The sequence below is a fragment of the Ixodes scapularis genome, unplaced genomic scaffold, assembly GCF_016920785.2.
Source record: "Ixodes scapularis isolate PalLabHiFi unplaced genomic scaffold, ASM1692078v2 PGA_scaffold9__187_contigs__length_104089568, whole genome shotgun sequence".
Classification (NCBI taxonomy): Eukaryota; Metazoa; Arthropoda; class Arachnida; order Ixodida; family Ixodidae; genus Ixodes; species Ixodes scapularis.
The window spans coordinates 99,444,049-99,458,407 of record NW_024609884.1 but is presented as its reverse complement, the minus strand read 5'-3'; the positions used below and the strand labels follow the sequence as shown (position 1 = coordinate 99,458,407).

Sequence of the window (14,359 nt, the reverse complement as noted above, 5' to 3'; positions counted from 1 at the left end):
CGCCAAAAAAAAAAAAAGACATTCAATCAATGAGATGATAGATAAATCTTTCGCGCCTGTAGCGCAAAAAACGATTGAGAACTTCAGCGATTTGTTTGCTCCTAGTTCCGTTGCAGCTCAAAATAGAAATAACATCAGAACGGATACTTTGTACAATTACTATCTAACTTCAGCTTGTTTGCCGTTCTTCACTGAAAGTGAGCTGAGAGATTATTTATTTTTTTAAAACAAAATAAATCGAGGCTACGATAAAGTTCATATACGGGATCTGCGTAGAAATAATAAAAAAAAATTAAACATGTACTCTTATGAATATTGAATGATGTCATCGAGACCCAAATTCGGCCGACGGATATGAAAGCGGCTATTGGTGAGCCACTTTAGAAGGGAGGGGCAGTGGATGATTTGACCAACTATCGTCCTATTTCAGTTTTGTCCTGCCTGGCAAATTTACTAGAAGGACGCCTTTTGAGGTCAATGATAGGTTTCGTAGAAAGGTTTGGCTTCTTGTCCTATCATCAGTATGGTTTTGTTGCGAAACGAAGAACCCAAGCGCCGTTAGAAAGTTTTGGAGACTGCTTACATACAAGTTTCGATAATAATATGCTTTCTTGTGCAGTGTTCTTGAATGTGTCGAAAACTTTCGACAGCATAGATCATGAAATTCCTTGTTCCAAACCATACAAGCTGGGCTTTTGAAGCCCTTTTTTTCACTCCTAAAAGGGTACCTTTCAGGACTTCCCAGGTTATGGTTTTGAAAAATTGAAACAGTAGTAATCTTTTTTGATGGCTGGAGTACGGCGGTGTTGGTGTCATTTAATGCGGATTACCTTGTTACCAATCAAAATCTTCAAAGGGATATTATTTGTACAATGGACTGGTTTACTTCGAGCCTGATTAAGTTGAATGCGTCAAATACAAAACCGGTTTTCTTTAAAACTCCACTTAAACGGGTTGAACTCCCAATTCCTGTAGCGCTGCATACGTCCAGCAGCAGACCTTGTAATTGCAAATATACTGAATGCGCCAAATCTGTAAAATACATCGGCATATACTTCGATAGTGATTTATCCTGCTGTGCGCAGTTGACCTATTTGTGCAAAATGTTAAAAAGCGTTTCGTGCTTGATATACAGTATTAAAATGTTTCTGTCTTTCTCTCTTAGAAATATGATAGCACAGGCTTTGGCATGTAGTTATTTACGGTACCGCGGAACACTTTTTATGTTATGTTCGCTGTTCTGGCGCGCAAGAGTTCATTTGTTATTCAAAAGTATTTTGAAAAGTGTCACATTTACCCTGTCAGACGTCTCGAGTGCAGAGATATTTTAGGAACTTCACAGGGCCGTCTTTTTATGGGCGTTTTAGAGAAACCGTTGTGCTGCGTATTTCTGGAGCTCCGATTTCAAAGCCGCTTATATTCAACAGCTGCCAATGAGGCAATATCTTCGTTTTGAGGTACCGCGTATTCGAACTCGGTATGGTGAGCACACGAGAGTGTATTATGTGCCGCATGTATTTAACCACCTACCAGAATCAATGCTTCCTTTTAACATGAAGAAAAAAGCTTAGGAATGCGTTATGGATCTTAGAGGAATGAAATTCAATTTTAAAGTTCACTGCTTTTATTTAATTCTTTTTTTAACATTGAGGCTGCATTGTGTCTAAGGCGTTTGTTTGGTGTGAGTGTGTATCTTTTTCGGTTTAGGTTAATATGTACTGAGGTTTCAGGGAACGGGTGTTTTATTGGATGTAAGTGCTTTCAATTAAATGGGCCATAAGATTTCCAGACAAAAGTCGCGAAAACTCTAGAAAACGTTTACACGTTCATTCGAGCAAAATAAATGACTTGCGACAGCGACCATGATTTAGGAATAAGAAGAGCATTACAGACTGCCGCCCCGAGTGAAAATGGAAAAGTCAGTATTCTTCCAGCGAGAAGCACGCCTGTCGAGGTCGGCGGCGGCCCTCGACGAGTAGGTTTTGTTTTCGCAATTACAATTGAGTGGCACGCGGAGGTATTCGCACAGTAGGCAATCTCAGCTAATGCATTCAAACTCTGAAGGCGTTGTGGCCCACGCTCCATACCAGAAACCACGGCGCTTGGACAAGGTGACGACCACACCTTTGGCTTCACTAAAATAATTAACCTAACCTCTGCGGCGCTGACGCTCTGCTTATCCCTACAAAAACTGCAATGTCGTCTGCGCAACTGATACCCTTCATGTGTGCATCACCCAAAATAAAACCCCGACACTGTTCGCTGTGCAGCACGCTCGAACATTAAAGCTCCCACTACACATTCAACAAGAAAGGTGACAAAGGGCATCCCTGCCTGACGGAAGAACGAACCCGTATTGCTTCAGTTAACTCCTTGTTAACAATAAGTGTCGTCGTATAGTACTTGTAAGCCATTGCCATTTTTGCACAATCAAAAATAACTGAACCAGTATTGACTTGCTCTAGAACATCAAAAAGAACATGGTGTTTAACACAATCAAAAGCTTTGCAAAATCATTCTAAAGCATGGCGACTATGCTCACGCCGTCATCGCACGCCTTAAAAAATAACTACGCGCCACGTGAGTTTTTGTCACTCTCATGCGGTCCTGAATGCCGCACGTCTGGTGTTCCCCTATAAGTTGACGTCCAAGACCCTAAACACGGCGCGCAAAGATTTTCGCAAGAATATGATAGTCTACGTTACTCAACGTTATCGGCCAATAACCTGCGATTTCGAGTAGCTTATCAATGTACTCTTTCTTAGAGATTAAAACTGCAAGCCCGTGCAAACGAAATCGGTAGCTTTTTACCTTCATACGCCTAAGAAAAAACGCGGATGCAAAGGATGACTACTCGGCTTTAAAGTTTTTTGTTTTTAGATGCGGAGCATCTCTTGCTCGGGTCTATGTCCCGCGGCGTCGGCGTCGTAGTCCGCACTCACACTACGCATGCGCAACTCTCCTCCTTCCCTCTCTCCAACAGCTGCGCGTTACTCTCTCCGCTCTCTCTCTCTACCAGCTGCATGCACTTCGCGTGCGTTCGCTTCTACTCACACCGCGCGCGCATGCGCAACTCTCCTCCTCTAGTCTCTTCTCCTTCAAGTGTGAATATAAGCAGCGGTAGCGTGCTGCGCGCGTTCAGTTCACCCGCTGTTGACTCCACTTCACTCCGTTCTTCCGATAAAGTGTGATGGAAGCAAAAAAATATTACACCATCTTCCCGAGGGGAACCATGGGGTAATGCGGAGCATCGCGGAGTTTCCAACAACGTTCACGCGATGTGTGGTAACCAACGCAAGTTAACAACGTAATAACACGCAAGTTAACAACGTTACTAACAACGTTACTAACACCGTTAATAACGATCCGCGATGCTCCGCATCACCCCATGGTTCCCCTCGGAGAGATGGTGTAATTTTTTTTTTTTTTTTTTTTAAATCGGCCTTTACACTTCTGGGGCACGGCGTTTTTGCGTAGGGCAAATTGTCAATGGCCTTCTCTACCTCCTGTATGGAGATGGGCTCCTCCCCCAAGCCTTTCCTGCTCCTCTTTTTCAAGCAAAGGATTAAACTCCAGCAGTCTCTCGTACGTGGGGTTCTTCCTTTAACTTCGCTATCGAAGAGCTGCCGATGGTGCTAGACAAATGCTTTTTTCGACACACTTGGCCTCGTGCTACCGACTCCCGCGTACACCCGCAGGCGATATGAAGGTGAACGCCGGACGGTCGACCGGTCCGTGCTATAAGCGCCATGACGCGGCTGCCGTGGCGGCTCGCTTTCTTATCTCGCGCTTCACCGAGAGTAAGTGCCTGGATCGAGCGCTGTTTTCAGCTCTGCTGCTACTCCCTGCTGAGAGCGCTGAATTGGGTTTCGATTTCGGCATTGCTTTTTGTGGTAGCCGTGCCCACATCATTGCCGGCAAATGATTTGCACATTGCACGTGAACTAGAGCGTACGTTGTTTGGCATGGTTTATACGTGACTCAACCGCTTTCTTCATTCATGACCGACCGCTAATAACTGCAACAAATGTAAAATGGGCTGTGATTCAGCAATGAATATTGCCACCCGCTGGGCCGAGCAAGTAACGCTCAGTCACGGGCTTCTAGACGATTCGCGTTCATTCTCGCACCAGACGCAACTTTCCCCCTGCTTTCTTGTTCTCGAAACTGCCAGGTCATCCTCGCCCCGAGCGCGCGACGCTCGAACTTTCTTTGCCGAACTTTCGAGATAGTGACGCACTGTAGATAAACAGCTGCCTGCGACCTTTTCAAGTCAGTCTCGCTCTCGCTCTCTGTTACGCCACCGAATATTACGCCGCCGAATAGCCGCCAGTGTTTCTGCTGCCTCGACGCTCTTTTTTACTTATTTTGTGTGGTGCAAGTTCGCCTAATAAACCTTTATTTTTCAGATCACTGTTCGTCTTCGAGCGCTTTAGCAGAAATGCCGCGTCGAGTTCTAAGGGATGAACGCGTCCAGATCGCTGTCCTTGCTCAGGAGTCCTTCCTGAGCAAGGACAACGATCTGGCGGTGAATATCGCGCAAAAGTGGAAGGCCCGTCAAAACCGTCCAAAAGATTATTACAGCATTTCAGGATGACCATGGACTCTTGGAAGATGGCCCACACCGTCGGTGTCCCGCGCAACTACAGCAACAGAGGACCGTCACATCCTCGAGGCAGCCTTGGGCGACCCTTTCCGCGCTGCCAGGGATATCAGCGGCGCACTAGATTCGAGATCAGCGAAACTACTGTTCGGAGACGCCTCTACGATGCTGGCCTACACAGCCGTGTAGCTTGCCAGTCGCCGCTGCTGACGGAAAGACACAAGGAGCTACGGCTTGACTCCGCCCATTCTCTTCAGAATTGGACTGTGGAGGACTGGACTTACGTCATCTTCAGCGACGAGTCTACGTTCTGCACCCAGTTAGACCAGCAGATGCGAGTTTGGAGGCCTGACAGCTTCCGGTAAGCTTTATCAGACCTTTGAGCTAATAGACTGCATAGATTTATCTTTTCCCCTCCAACGTCCAAAGCCATTAGTGACCAAGACTTTCTGAGAAATCATCAGTGGTCAGCTATAAGCTTGCCGCCCACCGCTAAAGCCTGAAAACTACAAACAAATATTAGCTTTACCTGACGTAATGATAGCCAAGTTCAGCGGTGACTAAACTAGACTACAACGCCTTTATTGCCTTTCAGATACGACCCTCACTTCATCCAGGAAGTGGCCGCCATTGGTCGTAGGTGTGTGAATGTCTGGGGTGCCATATGCCGCCAAGGACTTGGCCCCATCTTCAGGATCGACAGGCGCCTGACGTCGGAAGTTTACTCGGACATAATTGACCACGTCTTGATCCCCTACGTCCTAGATGGGCCCTTTCCGGATGGGGACTTGGGGTTTCAACACGACCTGAGTCCCATCCACACCTCCCGTTCCACCAAGACGCCTGTTGCTGAACGGGGCATACGGGAGCTGCCATGGCCTCCCAAAGGCGCTGAGGTCAATATCGTAGAAAACGTCTGGGGAAGCATAAAGTCGAAACTGGCCACTCAGGAGCTTCACAGAGCATCTCCAAACAAACTCTGGGAAGCCGTCCAACGAGAGTGGAACGACCTGCGCAACGACGACGACCTGGTGCTACACCTCTACGGAAGTCTGCGGCACAGGATTCAATCTTTAATTCACGGAGAGGGAAACTATCTAAGATACTAAGGCCCCGCTCAAATCCGACAAAGAGTGTCGGACATCAAACCAGAACTTTCAAGAATGAAGAAAAAAGGGGACGAGGTTCCTGCCTTATGTTTTGCCTAACCGAAAGTCCGAATTCCATTAAAGGAATGGTTGAAAATTCCAAACTGCCCTATGTTTATTGGCGTTCGCGATCGACGTGTGCTCGTGTGACATAAGCACACGTGCTTTAAAATGAATAAAACAATTATCGCGCCATGATACCCTCAGTATGCAGTAACGTGAATCATATATCGCAAATCATTAATAATTAATTGGGAGGGGGGGGCTTGCTTGCACGTTCCAGCAGAGTCCTAACTTCTAACAAATTATTTTGGCGTGCACTGAAAAGTGTTAAGCATCAGAGAAACGATTAATAATGATGCCCTCTTTCTAATGTGGCTAGTATAGCATCGTCGCAAGTGCGACGCGGTTACTGACATATCACACAAATGAATCAAAATCGCGTTCTTCTTTTCAAAAAGCGGAAAGTATAAGTTACTTTCGGATTTGTTCAGCAGCCTTCAGGTTTAGCACATATCACAGCAAAAAAACTGCCAAATTACTTTGTCTACCGATAGCGTCTGAAAGGCTCCTTCCCCAATCCTCGCGCTTTCTGCGGGGAGTAGCAGCAGAGCTGAGAACAGCGCTCCATCCAGGCACTTACTCTCGGTGAAGCGCGCGATAAGAAAGCGAGCCGCCACGGCGGCCGCGTCATGGCGCTGATAGCACGGACCGGTCGACGGTCCGGCGTTCAAGTTCATATCGCCTACGGGTGTACTCGATCTCCGCAATCTCGTTGAGGAGCGCGTACCTTTTTTATCAGCCAAGGCACGGCTAGTAACCACTGCCCGTATATGACCGGCTTTAATAAAGTTTATCTCTCTCTCCTCTCTCTTTCTCGTGGGTTGCTCTCTTAATAAATAATTTTCCGTGATAGCTCGCACTACGGCTCCCAGCTACTGCTCGTGTTGCAGCTCGTCTAAGCGCTCTTTAAGCACTTCTAAATATGCAATGCCTGCGCCAGGATTCTCGCACTCGGCTAGTGACAGGGCTGCCAGGTCGGCGATTAAGCTACTTTCGGCGCGACGAGCCTCCAACGCAAAAAAAACAACGACATTTCCACGGCAATCATTTTAACCCTTTGCTTGACGATTCCCCACGTCTAAAAAATGTCACCCCTCACTTTCACACGAACTTTGGAAACTGCCTTCTAGTGCTTCTAAAACTGCCTTATCAATTAGCAGTTTTGCTTTGAGTTTCCAAAGCGTCCACTTAAACGACTTCGGTGTCGCCTTGCCACCGATAGACAATTTCCGGAATTTCGTCAAAGATGAGTGGAAGTTGCCCTCTGACACTTGTAAAGTAAAGAACAGATACCGATTTCGCCTGCGTGTCCTAGTTGTATAAAAAAGAAAGATAAATATTGGCATTTCTGGTACCCCTAATCTCACACCCAGTCTTAAGGGTCACACCTGGTCCCCCTCCTAGTGACGTAATTCGGGGTGCCGTGTTGCTTCCCGTGTGCTTTCTCGGAAGCCGCTTACTCTCCCTCTCTCTGTTGACATTAGCGGGCGTTATGCTGCAGCTTAGAGCCGAGCGAGGTCACGTAAGATTTTTGCTGTGGTTCCTTCGGTTGCCACTCGCGGCTTAGGTGGGGGGAAAAGCTCGACTTTTGCTTTGCAATTATGCACTGGAATCGCGACATTTTTAATCAAGGAGATGTTTTCTGTATGCTTCAGGACACGATAAACAAACGTAAAAATGACGAGATGCAAATTCTTTTAATCTTAAAGTGGCGCTCAATTGGATTCTGAGATCGTCTATTTATTGCCGTAACGCAATCCATGGGCTCTAAGCATCCTAAAAGTCCTTAAATTACATTCAAGGGCGGCCGATTTCTCTATTAAAAATCCAATCAAAGATCGGTGTTTTGCGCCTAGGCGCAGCGCGTCAGGGGCGCTGTAGGACGGGAAGGCAGCAGGGAAGGGCATGCGCCAGCCAATCACGAGTCCCGGCGGACTGATTTTGAAATGTGCGCGTAATCGGCGGACAGATTTTTTCGGACGTGCGCGTATTCGACAGACTCATTTTAAAACGTTCATCGAATGTGGAATCGTCGTATGGAAATTCTTCGGCGGACGGCAGATATCAGGTCCATCCCACACGACGTTGCTTCTACGCGCGACGCCGACGCCTCGAACATGCCGCAAAAGTAGACGACGGGATTCCACGGCGCCGCGAAGCCAGTGGAGCGTCTTCGTCATCGACACCGGACTCCAGGTACAAAAGAGAAGACGCACCCGGCGACGGAACCCAGCGGCTCCGCAACACAGACTGATATTTTAGTGGCGAAGCTCCTTAGGGTCTAGCCTTGTGCGTCCGGCGTCCGTGCTCACATCGATTGCCATCCCATCTGTCTTGCATCCACGACAACATGAGCAATGGTGGTGCGAAAACAATAGCACAACAGATGCACAACCCAGTGAAACCGAAACTACCCGTTGACAGTCTTCTGCTTCCAGAGTGCACCTGAACCGCTAGGGACACTGCTATTTCACAAATTGCCCATTCATAGCTGTTCGAGTTCCCCATGACCTCCAAGAGGAAGCACATTTTTTAAAGATGGTTTCTTTTGGGTGACTCGATGAATTTTGTGAATCGCAGGTCATCGTGAAACAGCGAGACTATATACTAGTGAGATGCTAAAAACTTTTGCCGAATCGAAAATTCGGTGCCGAATCTTGGGATTTAACAAAGCCGAAATTTCGTCGATCTTTTTTAAACATTCGGTAGCAATATTTTGTTGCCAAACCTAAAAGTTGATATTTGGTATTTCACGAAAAAAGGCTTAGGTTTCTTTTTTTTAAAATCCATATTGACACAGTTATTACTAAATAAGGTAATATTCTGCAAAATAATTGTATACGTGTTATTTTCGCAAGTTTACTGGCAATTTCACACTGACTTTTTGCAGAAGTGGTGTGACACCGAGGTTTGGTAGTAGCGAGCCTATGAGCAGAACAACGCAATCCTTTGATTCCGCGTGTTTTACCGACAACATGGCGGACAGAGCAGCTCGGCGCGAGTCAAGCGGTACTCGCGGTTCCAGGAGGCACCCGCCCTAAGGGAGAACACATGAAGATAGACGCAGCACAGTTGATTAAAAAATAAACACCGAGTTCACACTTTTCAAAACTAGACTGTCGTCAGGTTCGTAAAGCACTAAACATTTTATCAAAGTTTTCATAATTATGGATGCGTGTAAAAAATTTGAGAAGGCAATTTCCAAGGCAATGACGTTTGAAGCAGACAATTTTGTTACGCAGCGGAGGTAAACTTTGTGGGTTGGCCGGAGCGGGTCACGTGAACGGTGCAACCATTTTTGTGCGCGTTTTCTGAACAGCGTGAGACCTCAACTGCGCCACGTTGTCTTCTGCATAATGCTACTCTGGCAATTTTTTTTTTAATTACGTTCTTAAGTGGCTTGCAACTTATCGCAAAGTATTGTTGTTATTGTTCTTGAGGCAAAAAAAAAATATTGAAGAGAACTCCCCTCACGAATGCTGACAAACACACAGTTACCATGTCGTCTACTCCACACTTTGCTGTAACCGCTGGTAGTACTACACTGCCCGACGGTACCCGCACGGCGTCCATTTGCAATCCATGGCTCCGTCGCATCTCGCGCGTGCGCAGACATTTGCCACATTTTAACGAATTTTCGCCAAATCTTTTTTTAAAATTTTGGCATATCTGAATCTGAAGTTCGGCAGATTCGGTGCATCACTACTAGATACAGACAGACAGAAAGACTGGTGAAAACACGAGTGCCGGCAGATTATGTTGCATGTAAATCATAGTCAAGGCTTTGTTCGCAGAGCCACATTGGCTGGGAGGTTCGTACTGTGCACTGTTTAGGAACAAGGCTTGCTTTTGCTCGTTCAATGCACATACACGAGTTGCCCAGTAAATGAATAACTGACATTCCTTTCAGTGGTTAAAATCAAACCTTTTTGCCAAGGCACAAAGGAGATTGGTGGGGGCATAGGCTAATACTGAGTGTGTATGCCTTGGCATCTGCAACAGTTACTCTTGCAGATGCCGTGTGTAAATGCACTTCCAGCATGCTCCTTGGTGCTTGGCAAAAGTTTTACTGTCCGAAGAAACCTGTGCATAATCATTTGGCTTTGGCTAAAACTATTTTCATTTCTTTCGTCAAAGGTTAGCAAGGCATAATAGATATGTTATTATTATAGGTTGTATCTTTGTGAACCAGTGAATAATCGAGAAGAGACAATGTTGCAGATGGGAGGGGAAACCGTAGTGTAAAGTGGAAAATATGTTTAGCTTTGTAAGTCTGAATGGTATTCAACTTGTGGTAAATGTTTGTGCTGTCATGCACAGTTGCCCAGGTTTGGTTTATACAGTTCCAGTCTACCTCCTCGATGAAAGCCCCAACAGGGGAGCTGCTTTGCCAAGGTGTAGCCTCTTCAGAATGTCTGTGGCAGCACATGAAAATAAAAAATAAATGCCGTATTACGTGTGAGGGACATAAAAAATATGCGGAGAGCATGTATTTCTGTATTCGGCTGTGGCGCATCGGAACACTAGGAGGGGCACACAAGCAATGGATAGCATAAAAAGCTCGAGGAACGCACGATGACGAAGCAAGCAAGCACTGTCACTGGGCAAAATTAAAGAGGGCACAAGCATGTTGACGCATGCGGAGGGAGGGTAAACAAATGCACAAGGCGTGCAAAGATCACACAAACTTGTAAGTTCTAGGTGCACATGCGCATAGCTTACCTCTCGAAACCTTTGGCAGTGTGGGATGAAGCGTATGTCGCATCAGAGTCTGGCATGCTGCTGGGAGCAGGAAATATGAAGTTGTATGGCACCTCGCTGCTGCAGTAGGGGACGGCAAAGTCGAAAGTATCCAACGGTACTGGCTCTTCCACGACATGGAAGATTCATCTCGACAGTGCAGTCTCTCAGGATCCTTTCTGTCTTGCAGAAAGCAGCAGTCCAGCTGCTGAGACTAGGGGCTGCAAATAGCAATTTTATACTACAATGTTTTTTACAATGCCTGAATGATGCAATTTGGGCGATCGAGAGTTTCTAACACTTAGAAGAATGGATAGTTGGGCGAGTTGGTGGGAATTAATCGTAGGAAACAGCAAAAACAGTCAAGGACGTAGAAGAATCACACGGGACGAGCGCTGCGCTCGTCCAGTGTGGCTCGCGCATTGGCGGCGAGCCACTCGTGGGAACCGGAACAACAAGCACAGGCACATCACAGGGCGTCTCATTTGGATGACCGGTTTCCATATTCGCTCCTTCCGCCGTGCTTTGGCTGCGCAGACACGCTCCAAGCTCGCGAACGAAGCGTGTTCTCAGTTATAAAGCTCGAACCGGCAGGCCGGGAGAAAAAGAATTCCTGCCGGTGGCTTGCGAGATGTGGCAGCTGTTTGTGAAAACAGAGCCGTGCATTCTGGTCCAAGTAAATAAAGTGCACCGCAGAACACGACGAGAATGAGTGTGCAGGCGAGCTGGTGGATGCTGATCATGTTCAAAATTACCCGAGTCTGTGGTAAAAAAAAACAAAAAACCTAGGTCCTAGAAAAAAAAAAGAAAAAAAGATCGTGACCTTATTAGGCTTAGGTGGACATCGGCTCCATTCCGGTATGGGCAGCATTGCCTTTTGTGACTCTGTACGCGTGGGTAATCCTCCCCCACTCAATACAAATAAAATATTAGCATCCTTTTGATTCACGTAAGGTCATGCTCGCAAACTTTCGCATTCTGTCGCCATGACTAGCGTCTCAGCGATATTCAGGCTTCTACGATGCATAATTTTACGCGGATCGAAAAAACAGGGTTCTCTCTTCTGCAAAACATTCTCAGTTTCGAACACGTGTATCACGCAGAGTGTTGCCAAATGCGACGTTCATGAAACTCACAAAAATCACCAAAACACTAACCAGGACTTTTTCGCGGGTTCCTCGCTCGGTCCCGTCGGCGACGGGAAGCAGAAGCGTCTGTACAGCAGACTGATGGCGTGCACAAATGCCTCGAAGTTGTCCGCACAGAAACGAGGAATGTGGTGCAGGTCCTCGGTGGTCGTTTTCTTGCCCGGTGCAACGTAAACATTCGCGTCTTCGCAAACCTTGCTTCGAGAACGGGATGAAGTGGGAGCCTCGGGAAGACAACCGGTAGAAGACGAAGTTCAACTCGACGGACCAACGCCACCGACGACAGCGACGCAGCCGCGTCGCCGCGCGAGCACGTCACTCCCGCGTGACAAGGCAAGGAGAAAACATAGCCCGCTCGTTTTCAAACCATAATAGCTGTATTACGTCACTTACATCCTAAGATTTTACGTGGTTGTTAAAATGTAATGTGCATGTGTCTAAAAAGAGCATTATTAGTAACTTTCGGAATCTCCACGAAATTCACAATTTTTATTGGTTGAATTTTATGGCGGTGGTGGGGACACAGGATAGACTCCCCAAGAGAAAATAGTGCCTGCGTATTTTTAATGCTGCGAGTTTACTTCGTCGTCTTGCCGTCTAGAACTGGTCATTTTCATTGACTGGAGCCCAACGAACAATATGCTTTCAAAAACAAACTTCTCTAGAAAGCACTTGAGTGCCCCTTTAAAATCGTTCCACCCCCCCCCCCCCTTTAAAAATGCACGCCGTTTACCCTTGTTAGGTTTAGACTGCTGGCATCTAAATGAAACCCGTTTGCTCAACTGACGTCTAACTCCTGGTTAACTCAGTTGTTAGAGCGCTCCACTGGAAATGGAGAGCTCTCTGGGTCGATACCAAAACCAGGCGGATTTTTTTCGGCCGCGCACCAGTCACCCAGTTATGTTTGAAATTTTGTTTTTGTCCTTTGTCCCCCTTGTTCCCCTTCTCCAGGGTTTTTTGTCGTCAACCTGGTCTTTCGCCGGCCTAGGGCATATATATAAATATGTCGCCAGCGAATTGCTCAAATATACAAATCGCAAAAGATAAAACGCACTTCTTCGTCATTGGTGACCCTTAGCTTCTACAAGGGCAAATGCTTCTTCGAAACCGAAAAAAAAGAAAAACACGGAAAGATCGACATCGTGTTCAACACAAACTTCGTATGAAAGGAAAAAAGGGGGAACGCGACAGAACAGCACACGACAAAACAGCACGCGAGAAAACAGCACGGTCAAAACAGCACGCGTCAAAAGAGCACAGCGTCAAAAGAGCACGGCGACAAAACAGCACGCGTAAAAATAGCACGCGACAAAACAGCACGGCGTCAAAACGGCGGAGCGACAGAAGAGCACGTGCCAAAACAGCACAAGGATAAAACAGCACATGAACAAAACAGCACGCGTATAAAAAGGCTGTAATAGGTAGCGTTTTATGAAAACAAAACAGAACGTAAAGAAAAAGGGTTGGACATTGCATGGCATTGTTTAACAGCTAGTGGAGAAGCAATAAAAAAAATGTACGCTGGCGGCGACGGGATCGCACTCAAGTCAGTGTTCCGAGTGCTGCTGCTGTGCGATTGCTAAAAACAAATAAAGTTAGCAGTAGTTACTAGTACTTAACTACGCTAATCGCTGAAGAGATTGGGTAGTTGGAGGGGATATTTTCGCGTCGATCTTGGTTGCGTTTTCTGGTGTTTTTTGAAGTATCAGGGAAAGAGGAAAAGTTATTGGGAAAAAATATCCATAAGTTCAAGTTATGAACTGCCTGGTTTGTGGCGGTCCGGTGAGGTTCCGTAGTACTCGCCGCTTTGTACTTACCACCTAAGCGTAGAACGTCCCCCCCCCCCCCCCCCCAAAAAAAAAAGCGGGAGATGCGCCGAATAATGATGCATTAATAGAACCGGTAAGATAAGGTGACTTTAATGTGGAGCGTATTCAAGGTGTATCATGGGCACCGATTCTGCGTAGTTTCTTCGCAGTGAATAAAATCTCCTAGAAACACGCGGCTGGAGCTTGCAGGCGAGAAGTTGTACGTTTTCAGTTAAATTCACAGATTATTGCTGACGAGCGGGGGGGGGGGGGGGGGGGGGGGGCCTTGATCGATTGGAAACCGGTGAAGCAATAACATACCGCAGCCTCAATGCTGTGGCCTTACACTTCAGCATGGGGTGAACACACCGTTGCCGCACACGCTTTCTGTTTTTTTTTTCTTTTAACAACTAACGACAGCACATTGCCGTGCGATTCAATTTTTTATTGTAGACGATATCACCAACAAACTTGTGCGTCAAAATGAGCAAAACTGCTTGAAAAAATTACGGTGACTTAGCTCGGCTATGCGTAGCGTTAGCTTATGCTCACGAAATGAGAGGCGCTATCAAGCGGCTCCGGTGCAGCGGCTACTGCGCAACGGAGGTGCACAGCTGGGCACGCAGCGGCGCCAGTGCGTCTGCCGCGGCTATGACGTCACTACTCTGGAATGCGCAGACCGGCGAGGCGGGCGTGGCGGCAGCGGCTCCGGCGCGCCAGCTGTGCGCCGTGTGACGTCACTGCTCTTCGAGCATGCGCAGCACGGAGCACGGCTCATTATGCGAGCCACGCGAAACTGCTCAACCTCGGCCAGTGTAGCTCACGCTACAAATTATCCAGACTACGGAC

The 14,359-nt window shown here is 47.0% G+C and overlaps 1 protein-coding gene across 2 annotated transcripts in view; it reads right to left on the bottom strand.

The window, feature by feature from the left end:
• LOC8025400 (neuropeptide Y receptor type 2) overlaps window positions 1-14,359 on the bottom strand; it is a 1,264,215-nt gene that overhangs the window by 822,689 nt on the left and 427,167 nt on the right. Inside the window, exon 1 of one of the 2 annotated variants that reach the window (XM_042287345.1) lies at window positions 10,537-10,579. The exons of the other annotated variant lie outside the window; for it this stretch is intronic. The gene's annotated coding sequence lies outside the window, so the exon portion shown is untranslated. Of the gene's footprint in view, window positions 1-10,536; window positions 10,580-14,359 lie in introns of those variants that run through there. 2 annotated transcript variants of the gene reach the window in all.